This window comes from Protopterus annectens, chromosome 6.part1 (assembly GCF_019279795.1).
Source record: "Protopterus annectens isolate FY-2018-M chromosome 6.part1, PAN1.0, whole genome shotgun sequence".
Lineage (NCBI taxonomy): Eukaryota > Metazoa > Chordata > Ceratodontiformes > Protopteridae > Protopterus > Protopterus annectens.
The window spans coordinates 28,565,795-28,593,499 of NC_056738.1; the positions used below are offsets into that span (position 1 = coordinate 28,565,795).

At 44.7% G+C, this 27,705-nt stretch overlaps 1 protein-coding gene across 2 annotated transcripts in view; it reads right to left on the reverse strand.

Annotated features, from left to right (window-relative positions):
• Positions 1-27,705, reverse strand: part of GOLGA4 (golgin A4) — a 1,578,103-nt gene that overhangs the window by 1,497,294 nt on the left and 53,104 nt on the right. The gene's annotated exons all lie outside the window — the stretch shown is intronic.

A 27,705-nucleotide genomic window follows, 5' to 3' on the forward strand; every position in this document is an offset into this window, starting at 1 on the left:
CATATTTTATGTTAGTTAACCAGTTAGTGAACTGTCTCAATAGACCTTTTCATCTACAACAAAGGCACTCAAATACAAAAACAGACAGTACAGCTACAGACCAGCACAGCCAAACCAAAAATTTAAACAAATAATTTTATTTTACCTACTAATACAATTACATGGTATGGCACAGTGTGCAGTAATGATGCTGTGACTTTAAGGGCAAAATAAGCAGGCAGGGAAGGCCACAGTAAACAGTTTGGAGCTAGACAGTAGTAGTATTTATACTAACAATAGCAAATTCTTAAAGTAGAGAGAGAACAAAAGAGAATCTCCAGGTGCTGGAAAAGAACTGCAAGGTATATTTCACCATGTAACAGAAGAAGTATTCTCAGAGGATTAGGAAACTGTACACTGGCGCAGGGGTGTAGCCAGGATTTTAACATCTGTACTCACAGCTCGCAGTCTGATGCCCCCCGACCAAACCACACCCACATCAACACATTGATTTCTGCCCACATCCCCTTACAAATCGCTCTTCAAGCCACATCCCCTTCACAGGGCTGCTCTCTCTCCCATCCCTGAAAAGTACATGCCAGGATGCTAATCATTTATATGATGAAACAATAAAACAAAAATGGATATTTCAGTTCAAGTGTGGAAAAGCACAAAGTATGCTAATCATTTATATGATGAAACAATACAACAAAAATGGATATTTCAGTTCAAGTGTGGAAAAGCACATAAAGTAGCTTACCACATTTAAATTATGGCTAACTTTACCACAGTGCAACTGAATTCAGATGACCCCTCATGAGTGCAATCCGTTTTAGTGGATACTGAGAGAAGCAAACTCTCGACCCCAAGAAACCGCTTCTTGCACCTTCCTGGGTCAGTCATTGCTAGCTGGCTTGCATTTGCATAGGAATCTGTCAAGCTAATTGCTCTTTTCTTTCCTGGTTGTCCCAACTAGATTAAAGGGTCTAGGTGTAGTAAAACTTCAGAAATCTTCAATGTTCCAAAAGAACAATAAATAAATAAATAAAATCACAAAAAAAATCTAATGGGGAAAAAGACACTTTTATTTCTTGATTTTGGATAGGAGTATGCACCCCTTTACACCCTTATATGTACCAACTCTATGTGTACACCAATGTGAAGAAATGAGAAATCTCCCTACAGAAGTGAATTATTGCTGGACCACAATTAGATATTGCACTGGGTATGATTTCCTATAGGAAAAGCATCACCTTTTTTTTTCTGAAAGCTACAAGTGTTCCAGCCATTTCACTTTGACCATGTATAGGGAAGCCAAATTTAAATAAACATTATGCAATCAGTGTTACACTTATAAACAATTATAATGTTAATGATTGTGTTGCAGGTATAGCTATGGCTGTATAATACTATAAAACAGCTGCTATCTCATAGAAGTTTAGGGTATAATGAAATATGAGCAGGAGATGAGACTACAGCTGACCTGAAGGTGCTAAGTCAGAGATGGAATATGAAAAGGGAAGACAAACGTACAATGCCTTGAAATTAAAGTTAACTAATATTAATTTATCAGATCATTTTTCTTGCAAGAAGCACACACATACACAAATGAACTGACACATATACTCCAGTACTTAAATATTTGTAAGTTTGCTGACAGAGAGACTGTTAGATATTACAAGTGCAATTAGAATCCTGCATTGTTATCTATCAGCATGTCAGTTTCAGGTACAGGAATTATCCCTGTAGTTTAAAAACAATTCTATGCTTTCCCCTTACATAAACGTGGTAAATCACATCAACTGGCAAACTACAAACCTATAGCCATCTTGTCCTATCGATCTAAAACACTTAAAAATATGATCACATACATATGATCAACCACCTTGCAAAGAACAACTTACTTTTCACAACATGTCATAATTTTAGGCCAGGTCAAAGCACAGGAACAGCATTACTTACTTTCATAAAGTATGTTTGTTACAGAAAAAAAATCAAGGTAAAATGGTAGCATTCATATTTTAGACTTGTCCAAAGCATATGAAAGAGTTTTATACCCCCTGCTCTTTCTTAGACTTAAGGAACTATGCCTAACAAACAATAAAATCAGTTGATTTACAAGTTACCTCAGTGTGTGTGTTGAGCCGAGGAGCTGTCTACATCATAATAAATAACATTAGAACTTTAATAGAGCCTCTCAACCAGCAAAACTACTCCGATCTGCAAATGACTCAACAGCATACCTCTCAACCTGGAAACATCAAAAATCTGGATAAAGGCCCATGAAAAATAGGTACAAATCTGTGCGCTGATTAACATAAAATTTGCATACATAATTATGCAACCCCACCCAATCCGATGGAATTGTGGGATGCAAACATTCAAAAGCAAATTGAAGAACACACAAAATATTAAACACGAAATATAACCAGAACAATAGTGTTTTATTTATATTAACATATGAAACTGCATCAAACTTTGAACTTGCGTAAAAAACTAAAATACAATTATTAATTATGATGATTGCTTATTAAACACAATTGCTTATTAACTAACAATTTTTCCCATTTGGGACTTGGCACTTTAATAGAGTCAGTGAGTATAAACCCTTTGCATAAGAAACACCATCCCCACCTCATAACCTAAAATAATCCAGTGGTATAGTTAAAATATCGTACATATCTCTTGAGTACTTCAATTTCTTACACTTAACAAAAGTGAGCATGCTACAAAGTTGCACTCAAAGCCCCTGAAAAGAAGGTTGTCTTTAGTTTTCACATAGATTCTGATGTTTTCTTTAATCTTCCTCAAAACAAGCAACATTCACCAAAAACATCTGAATTTCATCTCACATGTTTGCAAGACAAAAACATCAAAGTGTATGCTACATCAATGAAATTCACACACTTGTCTCACTTTGGAGTATGGTGCATTTCTCCACAAGATTCCACTATTAACCATAATTCCCAGTCCACCTTGTTTATAAAAAGACCACTTGTGAAAGCATGATGATAACTTATCATTGTAAATGTTAACTTAAGATGCCCCTCACATTACTTACATTTAGCATATTTAAAATCTCAACCAAATGTTCCATCCAGTGCAGCTAATAAAAATCATTCACAAAAAAACATAGTAAGCCCCTTGTGTTGTGCCAGGTCAGGGTTCAAGTAACAGCCACGCTTTGTGTTTTGAATATATAAATCCATCAAAGAATGGATACCATGTGAAATATGTACCTAATTGCCTTACATAAAAACAGTCAAGTGCTGACATACTCTGAATCCGTACGTAGCAACCTGCTACTCCTCCTTAGAAAGTGGACAGAACAACATGTTTTGCATTAGTATGTATTTTCTGAAAGATATGAAGTCTAAAGCTGAAATGTCTGCCATTATTTTCTGACTTCGGTCCTCAATAATTTGCTAGAAACAAACAATTTTATGAGAAACAAACTGAAAATATGAGGCAAAAATATGGATAATTGCCCCTGCCTGCAGGCACCCCTGATTCTGCCTCTTCACTGGATGTATCATTAAAATTGCTGGTGGTCAGCATTAACCTTTCCCCTTCCTGTCTCAGTTAAAGCTAAACAGATATAACTGCATAGTCCTTAATGGAGCAACAAATACTGAATAAATTAAACTATGTAAATTCACTTGTTAGCAGTTTTCTGGACGTTTTTACATAAAACTAGCTGGCTCAAACAATAATACTCATTCCTGATGTCTTCAGCAGTGACATAACAACCATCAACTCAGTAAGTTGCAAACATGCTATAGAGAACTGTATGTATGCCAGTTGACCTGTTGTGACTAAATCTGTCTGTCCACTAGGCTCAATGCCCAGATTGCTAATTACATTATGTTACCTCTTTTGATATTTTTGTGTCAGGATTCTGATCCAGCTTAAACCAGACAATGTTTTAATGTTTTTACTGCATAGCCAAAAGCCTTTAGAACACATTATGTATTTCTAAATTGTTGCTTAATTTAAAATGCACCCAGTCATATAGACACAAATCAATTACTGGAAACTGTTTCAGCATATGATCTTCTATGTTTTACAGCTTTAATCCTAGGTAGTGTACAAGCCTGTTCAGAATATTTTCTTAAAACACGATTTATAACTTTCTAGAATTATTGTCCATAAATAAATGAGCAACTTCTTAAAAGACAAAGGGCAGGATTCACGAAGGCTTGCACGGAGTCTAAGAGTACTGTATGACTCCATGCAGCCTTCACGATCCAGGAACAGCCCAAAGTCTGTGTAAGAGACCAGCGAAAACGTCTCTTACACGGAGTGGGCGTGGATAAGCTAATCACCTCACTTGCAGCCGAATAGCATGCAAATGAGGTTGATTAGTGATCCAGGAAGCCCAAAGCAGCCCGTGTAAGAGCCGTTTTAGCTGCAGAAATGTACTCAGTTGACAACTGAGTACGTTTCTGCAAAAACCACAACGGGGCCATGTCAGCTCCAAATACAGGGTGCATATGTGTCAGGCAGCATGCCAATGGCCAAATATGTGGCCATTGGCAAGGTACCCCAATGCAAATATGAAAAATATTTTTTTTTTCGGCGATCGCTGGTGTTTAAACGCAGCGCTGCGCAAACAGGTTACGCTATATAAAACATAAAAACGAAGGTTATAAACCCACAAATGTGGGTTTTATGCAATACATGGCTTTACAATGCAGGGACCAGCAGACCAAAAACAACATGGCCACCGTTTAGTGGTTGCTAAGGGGGGAAGCTGAGTCTAAGAGATGTAACTAAGCATTAGAAGGCAATCTGATGCAAATGAGTGTTAGGATACTGAATTCCACTGTCACATAGCAAATGAGCACATTCTGAGTAGTGTAAGAGATACATAAGGGGGAGGAATAGAGAAGGAGATAGGTGACATCACAGGGGGGAATGGCAGAAAGAAATGCAATTCATTGGAGGTCAGAGTTACATGACAGATGTCAGACACATATCATGGAAAGAGGAGTGCCATAACATAAGCATGGGAAAGTCAAGAAATGGAAGGTGTACACTGTTGCCTACACCAAAGTTTCTTGCTGGGCATGCATGCGCACGTGTGCGCGCCATGAGGTGCGAGTAAGACAGTGTGCTTGCGTGTAAGGCAGACTGAGCATGTGGGAGCGTGTTGGGAGATGTTTAACACTGTTTGCACGGGTGTGCGCGTGTTTTAACCCGAATAAGCAGATTCTGAACCGTGTAAGCATGTGTGCACGCGTGTAAGCCACTGTGAGCGTGTTTCTGCTGGTATGCACACGGCTCCCCCCTGAGGAAACAGAAAGGAAAAAGGAAGCAACAGATTTAGTGGGAAGCTAGCAGGGAATACTGCTGGAGCTAGCAGGTGAAAACAATTAGAAGCAGGCAATTACACAGGCAGAATAGTAGCTCAGCCCAACACTTTAAACTCTGCAAACAGTAGTGCAAGATGTTTCTCTCAAGAGACACTGCAAGACAGGAGTAAGCTATTAGAAGTGAAAACTGAAAAAGCTGAACTCAGAGCAGAAATGTTAGGGGCTGCCATAGCTGTCATAATGAGACATAGGCGACTTGCTGAGGGTGGTGACAATGCAGATGGTGCCAGACAACCTACAGTGAGGAGACGGAGAAGAGTGTACAAGCCCAGGGTCACCTACCATGGGTTACATGAGCTGGAGATAGTAGAGCGCTATAGAGTGGACAGAGAGCTCCTGCAGCAAATAGTGGAGCTGTGCAGGCCATGCCTCACACACAGAACCAACAGAGGGGAACTCATCCCAGTGGAAACCAAGGTACGTGTTGGCCTAAGAATACTAGCAACTGGTACCTTCCAGAGACCAACTGGTGATATGATGGGGATATCACAGGCATCAGCCTCCAGGGTACTGCACCAGTTCCTGGATGCCATGTCAGCACATGTCGGTGATCATGTATATTTCCCCAATGCCCGTGAGGTATTGGCCAGCAATATGCGTCTCTTCCAGCAAATAGCAGAATACCCTGAGGTAGTGGGTGCAATAGACTGCATGCACATACGCATCAAAGCACCAGCCGGTGAGCAGGGTAGGGCCTACATTAACCGCAAGAGCTTCCCCTCCATCAACTGCCAGGTCGTGTGTGATGCCCAGAGCATAATAATGAATGTGTGTGCTGGCTGCCCTGGGAGCTACCATGATTCCCACATCTGGCATTTGACGCAGCTGTACCAGACATTTGCCAATGGGGACATCCCACACGGACACCTAGTGGGGGATGCAGGTTATGCACTGGAGCCGTGGCTGATGACACCCATCAGAAACTCACACACACACGAACAGGAACGCCATAATGAGGCACACGCACAAACACGTAATGTAATAGAGAGTGTGTTTGGGCTGCTGAAGTCACGGTTCCGGTGTCTGGACACATCTGGTGGAGCCTTGCAGTACACACCAACTACATGTACCCAAATTGTCATGGTATGTGCTATGCTACATAATATGATCTTGCGAAAACAGCTGCAGCAGGACCAGCATAGGGCTGGGCCAAACAGCCCCCCACCATTGCCAAGGCCATCATAGGCAGAGCGTGACTCTGAGGAGGAACAACCTGAGCCTGCCCCAGTAGGCCGAAGGAGGCGTGCCCAGTATGCCCTGGCCTTGGCAAAGAGGCAACGCATAGCACATACACTGGCTCAGTAGGAACCCTGGGAATGATACCCCCTCTGACTCACTCAAATAATAACAGGGATGCCTAAAATGACATGACCTGCTCACAAACATGTACAGGGAGTGTAATATGTGCATCCAACAGAGGCAGCACTGCAGCAACACCTGAGGCATGAATGCCATGTGTTAAGTAATGTAACACCATGTACCATATGCACACCTGAGGACCGTGACTAACATCCTACCCTCACCAAGCATCATGCCACAATATGACAATGAGATGATCAAGTGCAATAATTGGCTGAAGTATTGCAGTTAGTCAAAGGGGATCCAATGTGTGCCAGCCTGGGATGACATGCTGAGCATGACATGATGCTCCACCTGCTAGGACTGGCGTGCACCTATCAGTGCAGGCCGTATGGATACTGGCAAAGGCTGTTGTTACCCACAGCATGCCCTGAATAGGTAAGGCTCAAAACACAAACCTACCTCCATAGGTATCAGAAGGGATAAGAACCTAGATGTAATGCTACCCAATGCCAGAAGTCTAAACAGCAAGATGCATGCAGTCTAAACTCACCCACTATGGAGAATGTTGATATCTGTGCTGTAACAGAAAACTGGGTCAAGGCTCAAAACAGCACCCTAACACTACCAGGTTACACCTCATACTGTGCTGTACAGCCTCAAAACATGGAACAAGCTACAAAAGGAGGGTGACTAGCAATAATTGTCAAGGATAACCACACCCCCATGTTGGTACCACAACAAGAAGCAGCATGGGCTAGCCATGGTCAAGTAACAGTGGCAAACACTGCCCCCCCAGTTTATAGCCTGCTACAGACTACTGTCCCAACACCAGGAACTGCACCTAGCCTATGTTGGAGTACATGAATACATCAAGTCCTCCAAACCGCATTATATTGGGTGACTGAAAATACCCAGACATAGACTGGGAGCATTATACTAGCTCCAATGCTGTAGGACAAAAGTTCATAGAATCCATAAACCAAAATGCCCAGGAACAACGTACCACTCCCACAAGAGGGGTAAGCATACTGGATGTGATAATCAGCAACATGGGTACTGGATGGCAAGATGAGAAGTGTACTGCTCACTGGTAAGACCAGACCATAGAGTAATCACACTGGATATACACATCCTGACCACAGTCCCTGGCCAGAAAACCACAGTGAAAAACATGTGTAAAGCAAAATTTGCACTCCTCCAAACTGATGTGGAATCCATTAAAGGTCCTGTGCAGGTGCAAAATATGGGCCACACCTCAGAGCCTGTTATACAGGCATTCCATGAACACTGCCAGGAATGCTTGGATTATGCAATCCTAAATTGAAACAAGACACAATGCCATACACGCAGGCATCTGGCATGGTGGACACCAGCCATAACCAAACCATGCAAGAGAATGAGAAAGCTACTACATGATAGAGCAAACATAAAAAAAGAAGTAATCACTGATCAGTAGTATGGCAATAAAATATGTCCACACATACAATCCACTAAGGCCAGCCACAACAAGTTGAATCTGTGAATTTTGAGGCAATGTTACACCTGCCCCAAGTACACAGACAACCCCCATCTCCCCCCAAGAAATACAAATATATGTGAGAGATGCAACCATCTATCCAAACTGGAGGCTGAGCTCCCTCAACTCAGTACTCCCAAAACTAGTCAGGAGAAGAAGGTAACCGCACACACCACAAACCCAGTCCCACATAGACGTATCACAACTGCAAACCAGACATAAACACAGAAAAACATTCCCAGAGGCCCAAATTACAAACACACCACACCAACAGAGGCCTCCAAAGCAGACACCCAATCAAACAACCTCCAAACATAGCACATGCAACACATAGTACACAAAGCTGGTGTGCCAAACAGTCACAGGCCAGAAAGAGAAACAACATGCCTGATACAGTTGTAATAGGTGACTCCATAGTGAGACACGCTGCTGTCCCGCACACCAAACTGAACAAGGGAAAGGGTACAGTAAGCTGCCTGTAGGCTGCTACAATACGCCACATAACACAAGTATGCAGGTCACCCCAAAGCAAGTAGAAATATGATGCAGTCATAGTCCATGCTGGTGTGAATGACCTGAGATGTACCTCCCCAGACTACATGAAAAGAGACATAGATGAGCTCCCCGATTATGTAGTCCAGGCCGGTATGACACTGACCGTTTGCAGCATCCTACCCTCACCAAGAATAATGCCACAGTACAAACACGGAATGATCAGTTATAACAAGTGGCACAATTACTGGTGTCATTCCAAGGGGATCCAGTGTCTGTCTGCTTGGGATGCCATGCTTGACAAGCCACGCAGCTGTTCCAGGGATGGCTTGCACCTGTTACCCCGGGCGTCTGGATATTGGATAAGGCTTTTGCCACCTCCATAGAGCCTTTCATAGGCAAGACTGAAAAGACTAACCCACCACCCTACAAAACATAAGTGGAAAGAAACAGAAGGGTAATGTTGACCAATGCCAGATGTGTAAACCTCAATATGCATGCTCCCGAGGCCATCCCCAGTATGGAGAACATCGATGTCTGTGCAGTGACAGAAACCTGCTGCAAGCCTCCTGACAGCACACCAGCACTACCAGATTATACCACATATCATGCGTTATGGCCCCAAAACCTGGAACAAAACATAAAAGGAGGGTGAGTATCCATATTCAGCACAGACACTCATACGTCCAGGTAACTGACAATGCACAAGGCATTGGAGTCCACCCATGTGCAACTAACCGTAGGCAAGACTGCTGTACAGTCTGTAGCATGCTACAGACCACAATCACACACAGGAACCCCACCCAGCAGTCCTGAAGACACTGGACAGTATGAATGTCCCACCAAATACCAAACAAGGTACTCACAAATTATCACATAGGTGGTAAACCATTATGTATGGAAGGAGTAATCAGGGACCTAGGGACACAAGTGGACAGTAACCTGTTATGTGACACTCACATTGCCAATGTGGCTAGGAAGACTGTCTATATTGGACACCGTATCATGAAAGGATTCACATCTACGTCAACAGAGGTCATTGGGCCCCTATACTGTTCTCTTATCAGACCCATAATCTAGTACAATGCCTCATTTGGGATGCACCTTACCTGACACCTGCAGCAGTTAGAAAGACCTCAAAGGTACCTCACCAAGGGATAAAGGGTCTCAAATATATGTCATATGCTGCCTGGATGTAGACACCCCAGCTGAATGCAGTCACATACTGCCTACACAGAGGCATTGTATGTCTGTTGTACAAGGCCATGTCCAACACAGGAGTAATGGACATGCTCCACCCCAGAAAACTCAAAGCCATCGGAGCTGTGAGAGTGAGAGATGTCAACCTCAACACATAATGAAATAGGATGTGCTGGAGGGACAGATACATAACCCAGAGGCTCCCCAGACCCTGGAACAGAATCCCACTCCATGTTAGGCAGAGCCCCTCACTGACACTCTTCAACAGGAATCTTGCCAAGTGGATGGATGATCATAGAGTTACACTGGGGGTCTTCACTGTGTCACGTCCAGACAGAGGCACAGCAAAGCAAATCATAAATGGCCATAATATTCACATAGCAAGGGGTGGCGAAAGCCACACACACTCTGGCTAGTCTTACAAATGCCCTAGGGTGGACAGCCTAGTATGAACCTATGAAGATACAAATTGTACAGGACACTAAGGATAATCCCAAGGCTTCCACAACTGATGGTAGGAACCGTGTTGGGAATTCACAGATATGCTCTGAATCACACAAATATTACAAAAAACATACCAAACACACACACATATTGCCAACATACATCCTGACAGGTGCAGTGCAACCCCCCCCCCCCCGCCCCAAAGACCAGTGTACAACAACAGTGGTCCTTCTCAACAATGGTGTTGCCTGAATGGATACTGAAAACTACCACCCCAGAATCCTGAGAAGCTCGGTCTGCACAGCTATGGAAAGGATCAGCATGTACTGCAGACATAAAGATATTGGGGACCTACTGACACCGGACCCTACCCAGTGTGGCTTTCTTAAGTGCAGATCCTGCCCCTAAACATGTTTGACTCATTTGAAACAGTCATTAAGGTCACTGATGAGGGCAATGTGGTCCACACAGCGTAGCTGGACCTTGCAAAGGCTTCTATACAATACCCTACATGTTCATTATAGATATGCTCACCAGCTTAAATATAAACCCCTATGTCAGTAGAGGGGTTGCAAGCCAGACCAAGGACAGAACTGACATGGTCAGACATGCTGCAGCCATGTCAGACTACAAACCAGATATAACTGGCATCCCACAAGGCTTGGTCCTGGGACCTCCCTCATTTGGTACATATGTCCCATAGGTACAGGCCAACATGGAAGGACTGTGTCTGAACATGTTTGCAGAGGACTACAAACTGCCCACCCATATCTGACCCTCCAGCTGACACAAGCATCCCACAAAAGGGCCACATAGAAACAGACAACTGGTGCCATAGCCATGTCAGCAAGCTAATTGCAGAAAAGTGTATAGTCAACCCCCGTGGATATACAGTAAGTGCCCACCAATTACCACATAGGTGTTAACCCATTACGTACTTAACATGTAATGAGAGACCTGGGGACACAAAATGATAGATATCCTGCATTGGACAAACATGTGGCTGTAGTGTTTACAGAAACATACCATATACCCACCTAATCATGAAGGTTGTCAGATCTAGATAAGGGGAGGTCATTGTGGCTCTGCAGTCATCCTTCATCAGTGTTACAATTGACTACAATAGCACCTGTGGGATGTACCTCAGCAGACACCTCCATCAACTGTAATGTCCCCAACAGTACCTCACCAGGAGTATCAAAGAGCTTGCACAGATGCCATGTGTTGCCTGATTAAACAAACTGCAGCTACACACACTGCCATACTGCCCACCCAGAGGCAAGCTGTGCCTGATGTATAAAGCCATGTCCAAGCTGGAATCAATAAACATGCTGCACCTTGTACAATCTGAATGGCAGTGAGCTATGCACATGACAGACCTGAACCCCAGCACCAACATACATAGGACAAGCTGTACTGCATGATCCATAACACAGAAGCCACCCCCACTGATGAGTAAACTCCCAGTACAGGCTATCCATAGAGTCACCCATCGATCCTCCTCAAGAGGAATCTTGATGAGTGGATGGGAGATGGTAGGTTTACCCTGGGTATCACTGTTATGTCACAGGTAGACAGAGGCATAGTATACTAACCATGACATATGTCATGGCAAACTCCACTTACAATGTGTGTCGAAGGACAAACACACTCCACGACTAGCATTAGAAATGGCCTAGGGCACATCGCTAGTGTTTGCAAATGTACACCTATGTTGTGGAATACACTACCAATGTTGGACAAGCCTGGTTTAAGTAGTTCATATCTGAACATAATGCAACATGGTCAGATGTGCACAACTGGCCCCTAACCAGGCTGTTGTGCTCACTATGGAAATGTAAAGCAGTGATAGGACTAAAGCCCAGGATACTGTCCACCACAGTCAAAGTACTGAACCAGTACATTATACGGTACTACAGTGTTAGGTCAGTATGAAAGGATGTTGCAACTGTATGCAAAGTATCCCATGCAAATCCTGCAGGCACAGTATAATCCCTGTTGTGTTCACACACAAAGCAGTCGGACAGTAACTACACAACATGACATGCAACCATAAACGGGAGATATTTGTTGAAGTTCACACTCATCCACAAATGTGGTGGGCTGCAGAGTTTAACATATGGAAAGCACACACTGGGCATGCTCACACACTTTGATAAATGAGACATATGTCAGACAACATGCCATGGGAAGGCTGAACTGGGCATGCTCACACACTTCGGCCAAATCTCAGTTTAGCAGTTGGCCACACATATCTGGTATCTGTACGTGTTATTCCAGGAACCAACCACATTACAGCAATCTGCCCAGTGTACACAGTTAAATTACTACAGACACATACGTGATATAGTGGATCCCTCCCATATGCAAACATCTTCCACAGATACACAAGTTGTTCATACAAACAGGGGATGCTATGGCAATAAAGACCTGCAAACAGTCTATCAGCAACAAATAATGTGCATTTGACAATTAAACATATGGGTGTAGAGGTCAACACTAGGCTGTTTGCCCTAGGGAATGACAGCTTAGCCAGAGTGTGCTTGGCGTCTGCCTCCCCACAGGATGCACATTCCCCTTTCTAAACACTGATGATGTCAGCACCCTATAAGTACAGCAGGAGAAGGGAAACCTCCCAGTAATGCGAAAAGCGCGCTCCGCTAATGCGTCCGTCTTGAGTGTCATAACATAGTTAGGTAGGGGTTTGAATCCTGCAAATGCTCAGTGTGTGTGTGAGTGGGTTTGGTGTGTGTGCAAGTCTGTGTGAGGGAATTGTCCCTTTTGGCAACTGGGAGAACACACTACAGGATGCACATTCCCCTTTCTAAACACTGATGATGTCAGCACCCTATAAGTAGAGCAGGAGAAGGGAAACCTCCCAGTAATGCGAACAGCGCGCTCCGCTAATGCGTCCGTCTCAAGTGTCATAACATAGTTAGGTAGGGGTTTGAATCCTGCAAATGCTCAGTGTGTGTGTGTGTGTGTGTGTGTATGTGTGGGTGAGTGTGAGTAGGGTTGGTGTGTGTGCAAGTCTGTGTGAGGGAAATGTCCCTTTTGGCAACTGGGAAAACACACTACAGGATGCACATTCCCCTTTCTAAACACTGATGATGTCAGCACCCTATAAGTACAGTAGGAGAAGGGAAACCTCCCAGTAATGTGAATAGCGTGCTCCGCTAATGCGGCCATCTCGAGTGTCATAACATAGTTAGGTAGGAGTTTGAATCCTGCAAATGCTCAGTGGGTGTGTGTGAGTAGGGTTGGTGTATGTGCAAGTCTGTGTGAGGGAAATGTCCCTTTTGGCAACAGGGAAAACACACGACAGGATGCACATTCCCCTTTCTAAACACTGATGATGCCAGCACCCTATAAGTACAGCAGGAGAAGGGAAACCTCCCAGTAATGCGAATAGAGCATTCTGCTAATGCGTCCATCTCGAGTGTCATAACATAGTTAGGTAGGGGTTTGAATCCTGCAAATGGTAAGTGTGTGTGTTTGGATGAGGGGGGTTAGTGTGTGTGCAATTTTGTGTGAGGGAAATGTCCCTTTTGGCAACTAGGAGAACACACTACAAGATGCACATTCCCCTTTCTAAACACTGATGATGTCAGCAGCCTATAAGTACAGCAGGAGAAGGGAAACCTCCCAGTAATGCGAATAGCGCGCTCTGCTAATGTGTCCGTCTCGAGTGTCATAACATAGTTAGGTAGTGGTTTGAATCCTGCAAATGGCAAGTGTGTGTGCAATTTTGTGTGAGGGAAAAGTCCCTTTTGGCAACTAGGAGAACACACTACAGGATGCACATTCCCCTTTCTAAACATTGATGATGTCAGCACCCTATAAGTACAGCAGGAGAAGGTATGTGGCATGGACAATGACCGAGTCATATGTGTCCATGCCTCTGACTGACCTGTATGCTTGTGTTATGTGGTGGACCATAGTGTCTCCACGGGCATATCACTGTGACCTTCACCTTGTCCAGCCTGGTGAGTGTGACCTCACTGTACCGGACAATAAAGGTACCTAACACAACTGTGGCAGGTGTGTTGTCTACTCGTACAGGCTGTGACTGTTTGGCACACAGGATTTGTGTGCTATGTGTTATGCGTGATGTGTTCAGGCATAACGTATGCCTGTGTGCCAGCTGCAGAGGTGTCTGCCGCTCATGCAGGATGCTGTTCTTAGGCTCCACGAATGGCCCAGTGTGTTCACGTGCTTGTATTGCTGTCAGTGTAGGTCTACATCAGACTGGTATTGTGGTATTGCAGTCACTGTATTATTTTATGCCAGTACTGGGTTCAGAGTGCTTAGTCCCCAGTTTGGCTATGTGGCTCCATCTCATACATGTGTTGTACGTCCATGTGTAGGGGAGAGGGTTGACTGTGTACATGTGGCAGCTGTGACATTGCCACATGACCCACATATTCCACAACTGTACCATAGAGGTGACTGACAACTGACCTTTGCACATGCTACCATAGTATTGTGATTGCCATGGTGATTAACAGCACATAGAGCCAATGGGGAACAAGGTTCATAGGGTCATAGGTTCATAAGTTCATACTAGGCTATCTGCCCTAGGGCATTTATAAACCTAGCCAAAATGTGTTTGGCTGTCACCATCCACTGTAAATATATCTTGCCATGCCCTTTTTCGAGGTTAGTATACTGTGCCTATGTCTAACAGTGACACAGAAGTGATACCCGGGGTAAACCTACAATGTCCCATCCACTCATCAAGATTCCTCTTGAAGAGAGTCAATGAGGGACTCTGCCTAACCTGGACTGGGATTTTATTCCAGAGTGAAGTGAGCCTCTGGGTTATGAATCTGTCCCTCCAGCATGTCCTATTTATTTCAGTGCTGAGGTTCAAGTCTCTCAAGCGTGTAGCTCGATGGGATTTGGATATTCTCAGGTGCAGCATGCCCATTAATTCCGGGTTTGACATGGCTTTATACATCAGGCACAGATCGCCTCTGAACAGGCGGTATGCCACTGAGTAGAGCTGGGGTTTCTTTAACTGGTCAGCATATGGCATCTGTTTGAGCCCTTTGATCCTCTTGGTGAGGTACTTTTGGGGTCTTTCCAGTTGCTGCAGGTGTCTGGTAAGGTACATCCCAACAGGGGCATTGTACTCAATTATGAGCCTGATGAGGGATGAGTAAAGAGGCACGATGTCCTCCCCTCATCTAGATGTGAATCCCTTCATGATGGGGTGGGCTATATAAAATGTCTTTCTAACCACTTTGGCCACGTGGTTGTCAAATGAGAGATTGCTATCAACTTGGGTCCCCAGGTGCCTAATTACATCTTCTGTACTTAATGTATTACCACCTATGTGGTACTTTGTGGGCACTTTGTTTTTGCCAAAGGGGATGACTATGCACTTTTTTGCATTCAGCTTGAGGCCATGGCTCTGGCACAAGTTGTCTGTTTCTATGAGGCCCTTTTGGAGGATGCTTGTGTCGGCTGGAGAGTCGATTATGGCGGCCAGTTTGCAGTCATCTGCATATTTGGTCAGCCACAGTCCTTCCGTGTTGGCCTGTACCTCCGATAAATATATACCAAACAAGAGAGGTCCCAGGACTGAGCCTTGGGGGACACCACTTGTAACTGGTTTGGAGTCTGGCATGGCTCCAGCAATTCTAACCATGTGGGTTCTGTCCTTGAGCCAGTGTGCAATCCATCTAGTGACATAGGGGCTTATATTTAAGCTGGTGAGCTTTTCTAGAATGCCCGAGTGGGGTATTGTATCGAAGGCTTTTGCGAGGTCCAGGTAGGCTGTGTGGACCACCTTCCCCTCGTCAATGGTCTTGGTGACTGTTTCAAAGAAATCAACCAGGTTTGAGAGGCAGGATCTGCCCTTAACAAAGACAAACTGGGTATGATCCAGTGTCTGTAGGTCCCCAATATCTTTATTTATGAGGTCCATGATGATGCTTTCCATAGCTCTGCAGACCAAGCTAGTGTGGCTTATGGGGCGATAGTGTCCAGGATCCATTGAGGCACCACCTTTCTGTAGAGGGACCACTGTTGCTGTACGCCACTCTTTGGCCACATATCCTGTAGTAAGGCTGGGATTGAACAGTAGTTTTATGTTTGGTTGTAGCTCTTCTTGGAGTTCATGTAGGACACAGCCCGGAACACTGACTGGTCCCATTGATGCAGTGTGTATTGCTTTGGAGAGGGCGGCTCTTACCTGAGCATCTCAGATGTCAGGGGGGCAGCACTCTGCTGGGATACATATTTGCCCTTTCGGTGTGGGGGGGGGGGGAGAAGTTTGCGCTGAACCTGTCAGCTAGGATGTTGGCAATGTCTGTGGGTTTGGTGTTTGTATTGACATTTTGGACTACCTCTGAGCATATCTGGGAATTACCACCCAGGTTCCTAACATAACTAAAGAAAGCCTTGTGATTATCCTTAGTGTCCTGTGCAATTTCTCTCGAAGCTGGCCTTAGACAATCCTATGAGTGCCTGTAGTTATTTGCTAATACTGATCAGTGATGCCTTCCCTTTTTGGGATTTTGCTGTATCAATTAGTAGCTTCCTCCTTCTATTGTGTAGTTTGTTTATGGCTGGGGTCTACCAGACAGGACGTCTGCCTTTGGAGGATTGGGTCTTGGTTTTATTCGGGATCACATGATCCATGCATTCCTGAAGGTGTCCATAGAATGCATTTATAGAGGAATCTGCAGTCTGGTCTGTAGTTTCCACAGGCCCGGGGGCTTTGAAGGTTTCCACCTCAGTTTTGAGGAGTGTGAATTTGCTTTAGAGAAGTTGTTCACTGTGGTGTTCTGGGCAGGGGGTGGGGTCGGGATGTGAATATCCAGTGAGATTAGGTTATGGTCTGATCTTACCAGTGAGGGATACACTTCTGGTCTGGAGCATAGAGTCCCCATGTTGGTGATGATCAGGCCCAGTATGTTTCCCCTTCTTGTGGGAGTGGTAACAAGTTGTTCCATAGCATTTGAGCTCATATATTCTAGGAATCTTTGGCCTAGGGTGTTGGAGCTAGAGTCATGCTCCCAGTGTATGTTTGGGTAGTTGACGTCGCCCAATATAATGGTGTTTGGAGAGAGCGTCATATTTTCCACTGTTCTCAGGAAGGCCGAGTGCAGTTCTTGGATTTGGGAGGGTGGTCTGTAGCAGGCTATAACCTGGAAGGCAGTTTCACCCATAGTTAGTTGCACATGGATAGTTTCTGATGCTTGGTGCTTTGCCACCAACCTGGAGGTGTGGGTATCTTTGATGAATATCAATACTCCCCCTCCTTTTGTGGTTCGCTCCAAGTTTTGGGGCTGAAAAGCATGGTATGAGGTATAACCTGGTAGTGCTGGGGTGCTCTCAGTAGCCCTGAACCAGACATCTGTTACTGCACAGATATTGATGTTCTCCATGCTAAGGAGAGTTTAGAGTGCATGCATCTTGATGTTTAGACTTCTGTCATTGGGTAGCATTACTCTTAGTTTCTTATCCCTTGTGATACCTATGAAGGTGGGTTTGTCATTTGAGCCTTGCCTAACAAAGGCACTATGGGGGTAGCAAAAGCCTTTGCCAATATCCGAAAGCCCAGGGGTGACAGGTGCAAGCCGTCCCTAGCGAAGCAGGTGGTTCAACAGAAGATGAATATGTGAGGGTGTAGTGCCTGTGATTAGTTAGCAGTAGCATATATGACTGCTCACGTGGACAAATGCCAGGTAAGTCATATGCAATGTGTCACAGGCAACGTACATGTGAACAGGACAAACAGTGACATTCTGTCAAGTGAGACATGGACATACATATAGTAAGCTATGCAGATGTCAGTAGGAGTCCACAGAAGCTCTGTAACTATGCATTGCAGGTGGGATCAGTATTCCAGGGTAATTGCAAGCAAACATGCATGCAAACAAAGCTACAGTAAGCAGGGCTGCATGTAGTCCACTGTACAACAAACAAGCTGTACCACTTCCAGTAGGTAGCACTGCAAATATGCAGGCACTATGCACATGTACGTGGAAATACACAGGTCAGATGGCTACGGTCCAGTGTCAGCGCACACAAGTGTACAGACCATGTACTGTCAGGATGTACAATAACTGGATGGAAACCCATGTGCTCATACCTGCAGTAATACACATGTCAAATAACAGACACTGAGCCTTCACTCAGTGGTTCCATACTTAGTAGGATGTATGCTACCTGGCCTGCCACCACAGTATCCCTGACATGTATGGGGACTCTCCCTCCTGTGACAGTTAGTTTTGTGAGTTGGGGCTGTCTAGCATGGTATGAGATGTGAGCTTGCAGTGCTAGGGTGCTCCTGTGTGTCCTGTACCAGTCGTGTAGTACTGCACACATATCAACATCCTCAAACATCCGCATTGCAGAGTCCAGTGTGGGCAACATGCCACTTGCAGTTTACATGTCCATCATTGCGTATTAATACTTTCATTACCTTATCCCCTGTGCTATCTATGTATGTAGCCTTCTGTTGACATCCTTACCACCAGTATGCCAACATGTGCAGATGATACACTATGGTACTTACCATGGGTGTAGACAACAGTACATGACAATCATACCCTTACTGCATCAGGCATGCTGTGATATACCCACAATTATTTCAGCACACAGTACTGTTAACAACATGATACTATTACTACATGTCTATGTAGTCACCCTGTGCATCAGCAACATGTTAACCTGTACCTGCACTGATGTTACAGATTGCAGGAGGTGGCACAGTTTCATCATATGCACAGGGTGTGAACTTGGTATGCCTGAGTCAGCCACCAATACCACCGACTGACATGTATGTGTAAGTGTGTTGGTGAGGGACAGCAGTATAAGGTGGGGCAATGTTGATGCAGTGTGTGCGTGTATGTGGCAGCCCTAGGTGTTGTCAATTCACATGTGTGTATGGACGCACACAGTTCCACCTCATGGCTGCCATATACTGGTGTTTGTGGACAGCCACAGACTGTACCTGCCAGGTCATACAGATCAGTGTCTCTGGCCACGGACATGGTACCTGTGCCTTGCAGGGATGCTACGGACTGTATCCGGTACCAACCCACACTGGGTACTGTCATCAGAAGCAAGTGTTTGTTGACTGGACACAGATCCCTGTCGGGCCTGGCCAGAGCCACGTGCACGTGGGTCTCCTGGGGCAGTCTGATGACAGCACAGACCCAGCATTGCTGGGGCTGCTGCTGGCACTATGGGGGTGGCCGCGGCCCTGTTGTCGTCCGAGATGACTGCCAGCTGCTGCTGTTGCTGGCATATGCCCACGTCGATGCCTCAACCATCCACCATTGCCCTGGCTCATGGACATGTAGTTGTGGAACCGGTCTATTATGTCCCCACAACGTCTGTCTATGAAATCGGTGAAATTACAGATGGCAGCCGCAATGTCACGCATACTGTCAGTCATGGCTGTGCGACATGCTGTCAGCTCCCTCAGACCCTGTCTGGTGTACCGTTCCATACGTGACTGTGCCTGCATGACAGCCCGAAACATAGCTGAGGTTGTAAGACCTCTGTGGGCACGTCTGACAGGGGCAGTATGCCCACGGATGCTCCCACGAGAACCCCTGGACATCTGTCTGTGTGGTACCATCTCAGGGCCATGCCCATGGCTGCTGTGTGGGGAGGCATGTGCCACAGATACCACATTACCCTGGTCAATGCCCACTGTATGCTGTCCATCACCTAGGGACATTGGTGACAAAGGGTGTATTGGCAGGATAACAGTGCGCATTGATGGGGTTGACAGCTGTGTAATGTCAATCGGCTGACCAATGATGGACCCTGGCATACCTTCCTGTGCCATTACACAGATGTTATCATTATCAGTACCCATGGCACCTGATTCAGGTTCCCTGCTGCATGACACCAGAGCAGCACCAGAACCTGTGGGAAGGAAACAGGAAACACAGTTTACAATGTCTACACATTACCAGTGATGCACACATCCACACATACACAGGTCCAGACATGCACACATGCACAGGTGCACACATGCACACGTGCCCACATGCACAGGTCCAGACATGCACACATGCACAGGTGCACACATGCACACGTGCCCACAGGCACACATGCACAGGTGCACACGTGCACACATGCACACACGCACAGGTGCACACATGCACACACGCACACGTGCACATATGCACACATGCACGCATGCACAGGTGCACACATGCACACATACACAGTTGCACACAATTGTACACTACTCAGTATGTGTGATATCAACACACAGACACACCTGCATGCATACAAAGAGCACTACTAAGTGAGCCTAATATTACTATTACTATCAAGACTATTACAGGTATTGTTAATACACACTCACCAGCATGGATAGGCTGCATTGCTGTTACACCGGAGGGACCTGCAGAAGTGAGGAAACTAATGTCAGTGGGCACAACTGTGCCATTGTTACTGAGTATGATACAGGTCAGTAGTACAACAGTCGCCCTTCACAGGTCAGCTGCTAATATTGAGGATATCACACTTGCACATTAAATACTATGATGACAGCTACAAACCAAGAACACACCTCACACATGCATTAACTACCAGTGTACAGAACAGTCAACTATACATATGGCATATTACCTGCACGCTCATAGTCTTGCTGCTGTGTGGCTTCAGCCTCCATCATAATACATGTCTGCTGCTGTTGTTGTTGCTGGCAGACTGGAGCCACTACACTCAGGAGTATTCCCTCCAGTCTGGTGAGTGGGGGATGTGTAGCCACCCCACCACCTGTGGCGACCTGTTGCCTGTGGATATCCGACGCACGCTGACGGACATTTCTGATTAAATCACTGCAGTAATGTCGTACCTGCTCATATGTCCTATTATGCGTGCCTATGTCATTTACCCCACGGACCAGGTCTTGCCACAGTGCAGCCTTCTCCTGCTGATTCTGGCTGGTGCGGGAAAAGAGTATTGCATAATCCCGCACCAGGCTCTGGTGTATCTCCTCATATTCAGCTGCGGAGTAAGCGGGATTTCGCGGGTGAGCCATGTTCCTGAAAAAGAAAATAACCTGATATCAGCAATATATGTCAGCAGAATTTGGCACACATACTACACATGTTACTCGACTGTTATGATACAACATATCTCACATATATAGCATCTGTCTGTCTATTGGTGGATGCACATGTAAATGGCCAGGTATCAGTGCTCAGCCAGCAACTGTGCAACAGTACCTGGCACACTCCATACGACATACTACCAAACCCCAGCAGTCAGAACACTGATTCAGGTCCAGAGCATCTCCTCACTCTGGGTGGTTGTATCTAGGTACTGTATGGCCTACATCATCAACTACTGTGAGCTGACCACACACTAATTGCCCTAGATATACATATCCCACCTCCACCACCAGCACAAACGACTATAGTGAATAACATTGCAGATGCAAACTTTACACTTTGTAACAGTGACATGGTATCCTTTCAGCCCACTGGGCCAGTGGAAGACACAACCCACAATGATGACCCCTACACAAATGCTTTCTACGGACATCTCCGAGAATGCATGGATCATGCAATCCCATATATGACCAAGACACTCTCCACAAAGGGACAGCATCCTGTCTGGTGGACCCCAGCCATAGACAGGTTGTATTACAAAAAATGGAAGCTACTGCAAGACAGAGCATAATTCCATAAAGGGAAGGCATGTCTGAGCAGCACTAGTAAGGATCTATTTTCCCTCATACAAACATCCATGGGCAACTTTAAGAGGGAAATCAAGATGGACACTACAGATAACCAGAAGGCCTTCTTCAGTTATCTTAGCAACCTGGTCAGAATCCCTCCTCTATGCTCATAGTTAGTACACAACAACAAATATTTCATTGGAACCACAGATATTGACAACATTGTGGCAGACAGGTTCAGTGCAGGTGTCACCCCTCCCTCTCCCCCAAAATAAGACATAGTTATCCCAGCTGACGGTAACCTCCCTGTCATCACAGATGTCCAGGTGAGAGCTGCCCTCAGGAAAGCAGAATACACAACATGACTGGGACCTGATGGTATCCCCAGTTTCATGCTACATGAACTCTGACAGGAGCTAAACACACATATAGAAGTGCTATGTAACACTAGCCTGACTACAGGATATGTACCTGTACACTGGCGCACAGCAGCAGTGGTTCCACTCCACGAAGGAGGCACCTCAACATACCAATACAATACAACACAATTCAATACATTACAATACAATACTATACAATATGCTATTGCCCCTGGGACTACAGCAGCATATTGTTCTGCTACCCTGACCATTGTGACACGTGGTGTGATGGTACCTGCTGCTGTCACACAGTTACACAGGGTGACTCATATGGCATATTACCTATCTGACTAACATTCAGCAGGGGTATGTGTGACATGTACTCATGGGGAGTCTTGCTTCTTAACACTGTGTGGTTTATTGCAGAGTATGTCTTATCTGTGGGTAGGAACCTTTACCTCCACATGTGCTCTCTATTGCAGTGGCATGGACGACACACAGCAGTCATTTAGGTTGTGGATGGTGTGAGGTGCTACTATGGTTATTGGACATCTGTCATGGGTGTGACTTACGTATGTAAATCCAGGAGTGGTAACCTCTATGTGGTAGTATGTGCGTACTCTGTGGTGTTGTCAGTCACTGTGCATTGGTAATGTGTTTAAGTGCATTGTCACAGTGTTGTACATGTCACTGTGTCCTTCTCCATATCTGTAGCTGTCATGTGAGGTACATACCATGGCATCCATTATGTGTTGTGGAGGGGTACACTGACGTACATGTCCATAGCTGACACACCATGTCTGCTGACACATACCATGTGCAGGTATTCCAGGAATAGTGTGCCACTGTGAATATCATTGGGGGGACTATTGTACACATTTATGACCCTGTTCACCCCTGACACATGCAGTGGTGGGCAGCCAATCACATATCTGGTGTTTACTGGTGTAGGTGATTTGAAATTGGGTATGGTACTCCAGTTTTGACACTGGTGTTCACTCCATGCCTTGGTCACCAGGCACCTGTTGCAATACATCTGTACACAAGTGCTTCACTCAGAATATATATACATCTCTCTCTCTCTCTCTATATATATATATATATATATATATATATCTATATGTATATAGATATATCTATATGTATATATGTATATATATATATATATATATATATATATATATGTCTGTATACATATACACATATATATATTGATGTACATATATTGCTATTGATATGGAGAGGGGGACACACAGAGGGGGTGGGACAGGGGGTGTTGAGGTCGTCATATACAGTCATACCTGTAGATAGTCAGATCAGTCTGTCTATGTATATGTATCTACATATATCTATATCTGTATGTGTGTATTACATATATATGTTTGTACATATTCTATCTATCTACATCTATGTATTCCTACATCTCTTTCTATGTATGTATACATATATGCATATTATATATATATATATATATATATATATATATACATACATACATACATATTTTGACATACATACGTATCCATATGATAGACAGGTATATCAACATGTTTGTCTACCATACTGTATACACACACTAACATACTGCTAAACATACATAACTGTGAAACCTACTTTGTACATTGCACTACAACCTACAGTCGACCTACATTGATATGTGCACATAGATGCTCTCACATACAAATGTATGTACAGCCTTCACTGATAGTTGCTGTATGTCCCCTGCCCTTTGCACATCTTCATATACATATGGATACAGACCAATGACACATATGGAGGGTTCACAGTATGTAGATCTTTATAGTATTACTTTACATTACCTGTGTTTGTCACAGCTGCTTGTGTTGCTGTCTGGTTTTGTGTCCTGCTGCTCCACTTGCCAGTTGTCAGCTTTCAGGTGGCTGTTGCTGAACAGTTTTGTTTATGTCTGTTTAATTTCATTTTTCTCTGTCTCTGTCTCTCTCTCTCTCTGTCTCTCACTTCCTCCTCAGGGTGCAATGAAAGTATTGCATGTGTGGACTAGGAGTACAGCATACATTTGTAGTTATCTGCATATGTCCATGTGATGGCCTCTGCACCAGTTGTTAGCCAGCATTTGCTAATTGCATGCAGCCAGTTGTGTACTGATTGCAGTTCTCACTGTGATTTCAGAACAGTGCTATAAAAAGGTATGTGAGATAGGCGTAGCCCTTTCAGATTTTAAGGGCAGGGACCATGCTGGTATGCTGTGGACAATGTTCTGTGAGTGTAAAGGTTGGTATCTCTCTCATATTTCCAGCTGTGTTGTAGATTAACATTCCTCCATTCATTTCTCCAGTTTCCTGTACTAACTGTGTATGTACACTGACTCCTACGACTACTACTACTGTTAATGTGTGTGTGCTTCCCTTGCACTTTTGCTTGCACTTTGTTGCTATGGCTTCAATATTTGCCCTTTACAGTCACTACTTGTATGCCTGCTAGGTGTCCTGACAGTAGTGTGCTGCTGTGGCTTTCCTATTTTCCATGTACATTCACACCTTGGAATGCTTGCTATATCTGCTAGGGTGTTACAGCATGCAGTGTGGTCTGGCCTTGGTGTGGGCCTTGACATCTATTAGGGTATTTGAGTATGCTGCTGAGCAGGCCCCAGAGACTCTCAGGTGCATCTGTTATCTGCCTCATGGAATGGTACATATCAGTGGGGTACACCCATTAAATTGTCTGGTATGCTGCAGTTGTGACTGTGGGATAGCATGAGCATATGTATTACTACACTTTTTCTGCCATGCAAGTGGTGCATACTTCCACGACTCCATAGTTACCATTGCATGCATTGTAACACCTTTCTGCCTACTGTTTGTACATTTCACATGGAGTCTGTGTGGCATCCCTGTAACTCATTCACTGTTGCTATGTCTAGGCTCTTAACTATTCAAATATGGTGGTGTCAGACATCTCATGTGTACAAATATTTGCAGGTTGTCCACATTTCCGCCTCATATTTTGGTCAATATCTCATGCACAGCTTTTTCTGGCAAATCACTCTGGGCTCAAGTCAGAATATAGTGACAAACATTCAAGTTTCAGACTTCATACCCTTCCAAACATCCCACAAAATGCAGAACCTGTTACTCTCTGAAATGTCTGAGTTTGTTGTAACATTATTTGTAATGTGTCCCTGGTTTTGGCCCTTTGCTCCACATATTTTATTACTTGGTCTGGATGTGTTCCTGTAAGAGGTTGTGGGGTATGGGCAGTGATTATCCTGCTGTGAGTATGTGTGTGGCTTGCAAGGTGCTACAGTGACATTATTACCTACTAGCTACCAACTAGCATGGCTGTTTCTGTTCACACACTACTATTATGGAAATCCACTAGTTTTGACAGTAATTCTAAATGACATGCTTTGTGTACTACACATCCTATATTCCCTTTACATTCATTCCTACTATAACATGATATATTTATGTTAGCACAATGTTCTTGCATAACAGTCATGGCTTAGTGGTAAATCATGCAGACTACTGTTTCCAAGGTCCTGGGTTCGGGACTGCCAGTGGGTTTATATTTTGCTTCTGAACTGACTACAGGACCTGTCAATCAATGTGAGTAAGGCACTTTTAAACAGTTGCAACCGGGTTAGCGCTGGTTTGCGCAGAGCTCACACATGCGCACTGGCGTTTAGCTCCGCGCACACCTGCTTACAACCGCTTAAACGTGCTTACTCTTGCGCACACCCGCGCTATTTTCTTTGAAAGAAATGAAAATGGGGAGACAGGAAAGTGGTGAAAAAGGGGTCACAAAGAGGGTAAGACAGTAGAGAAACAAGCTTGGGTTTTGCAGGAGGGATGTAGGTAAGGCCCATAGCTGCCCATTTCTTCATCAGCAACAGCTGTGCATATGTTTGTAATTTGGTGTGACATTTGATACCTTCAACCCCTGAGAGAGGTGTAAGGACAACAATAATACTTGTTGTACAGCCAATTGTAATTGATAGTTTCCATGTCCGGCAGACATATGTGCGGAATGGGCAGCTATGTATGGGGCGTAATTTTTTTGTGGGTACAGAGTGCCCTTTTTTTTTTTTTTCAGGTGAGAGTGGTATGTCAGGTGAAGGAAGTCAGTATAGCTGGGGAGGTATGTTGGGTAGGTCAACAGACAAGACAAACAAGACGCATACAGGGGCGATGTAAGACACGTGTGGGGGGGTTACACAATTGACGGGGACGGAGGTTTGGATATCCAGAGCCCATGAGCCCACAGATGGCAACAGTGGAACTGATATCCCCACCCATGGGCAGTTGCCACTGTTCCTTCACTGCCCAGGATGGGGCTGTGCTGGGGGCTGTGTAGGCCGGGCAACAGGCATGCCCGTAAGTTGTGCCACCTGTGCCTCAAGGTGGTGAAGGGGCTCAAGAACAGAGTCCCGGATCTCCCTACGCACCACAGTCCAGACGCTATGGAGGGTGAATGGTGGTTCTCCTCTGGCCACGCTTGCAGAGGGGGGAATGGGCCCCATCCCCCTGCAGCGCTTCCACCTGCAGGTGGCAAAGGGCCACCGGAGGAGGGTCCAGACTGGGCACTAGTGCCAGGTGCACTCGCCAGCTGAGGTGGGAGAGGTGGGTCTGCTGGAACCCGCCTTCCCTGTCGTTCTATGTTTTGCATTATGTCATGACAGTTTGGGTTAGTAACATACAATACCATTCGCAAGTAGTTGTAACAGCATGCATTAGTATTCCCATTAACCAAACACCCAGATATTCACACCATTGAACAGCGAGCATAACACATGCATAATTTGAACAGCAATAGACAGTTCAACAACATGCAGGGTTGATTGATGGCAACAGGCCATCAGGTTTGGATGTATGAACAGGGCAGATGCATCAACAGACATGCAGATATTTATGACCCATCAGGACAAATGTCCAGGGGTGTTAATTGTGATTGCACATACCAATTTCACGTGGAATGGATTATATGTGGTTATAGGGTGGGGTGAAGAAAATATTATTAACACCTTCGAATACCAATACATATGCTGTACATTTCTAATAGCTACAGATATATACACATTACTGTTCTAGCTACAGTTTCCTATATGATAACTACTTCACTTTGGTGATTGGACTGTTACTGCTACATCAATATACATTTTATTGTTATTCATACACATTCATATCTGGCTTTGTTCAGCTACATCATCCTGCTACATTTGCTTTATATAGCTATAGACAACTGTGGATGTTTGATATTTCAGACAATCATACTATCTGCATATTGCAGACTGAGAGCAGCATATCCAGATTTTGGGATACACATTCCAGCTGCAGCAACACTTTGGACACATTTCGCAGTTTGGTTCTACTTGTCACATTCATTTCGTTCTGT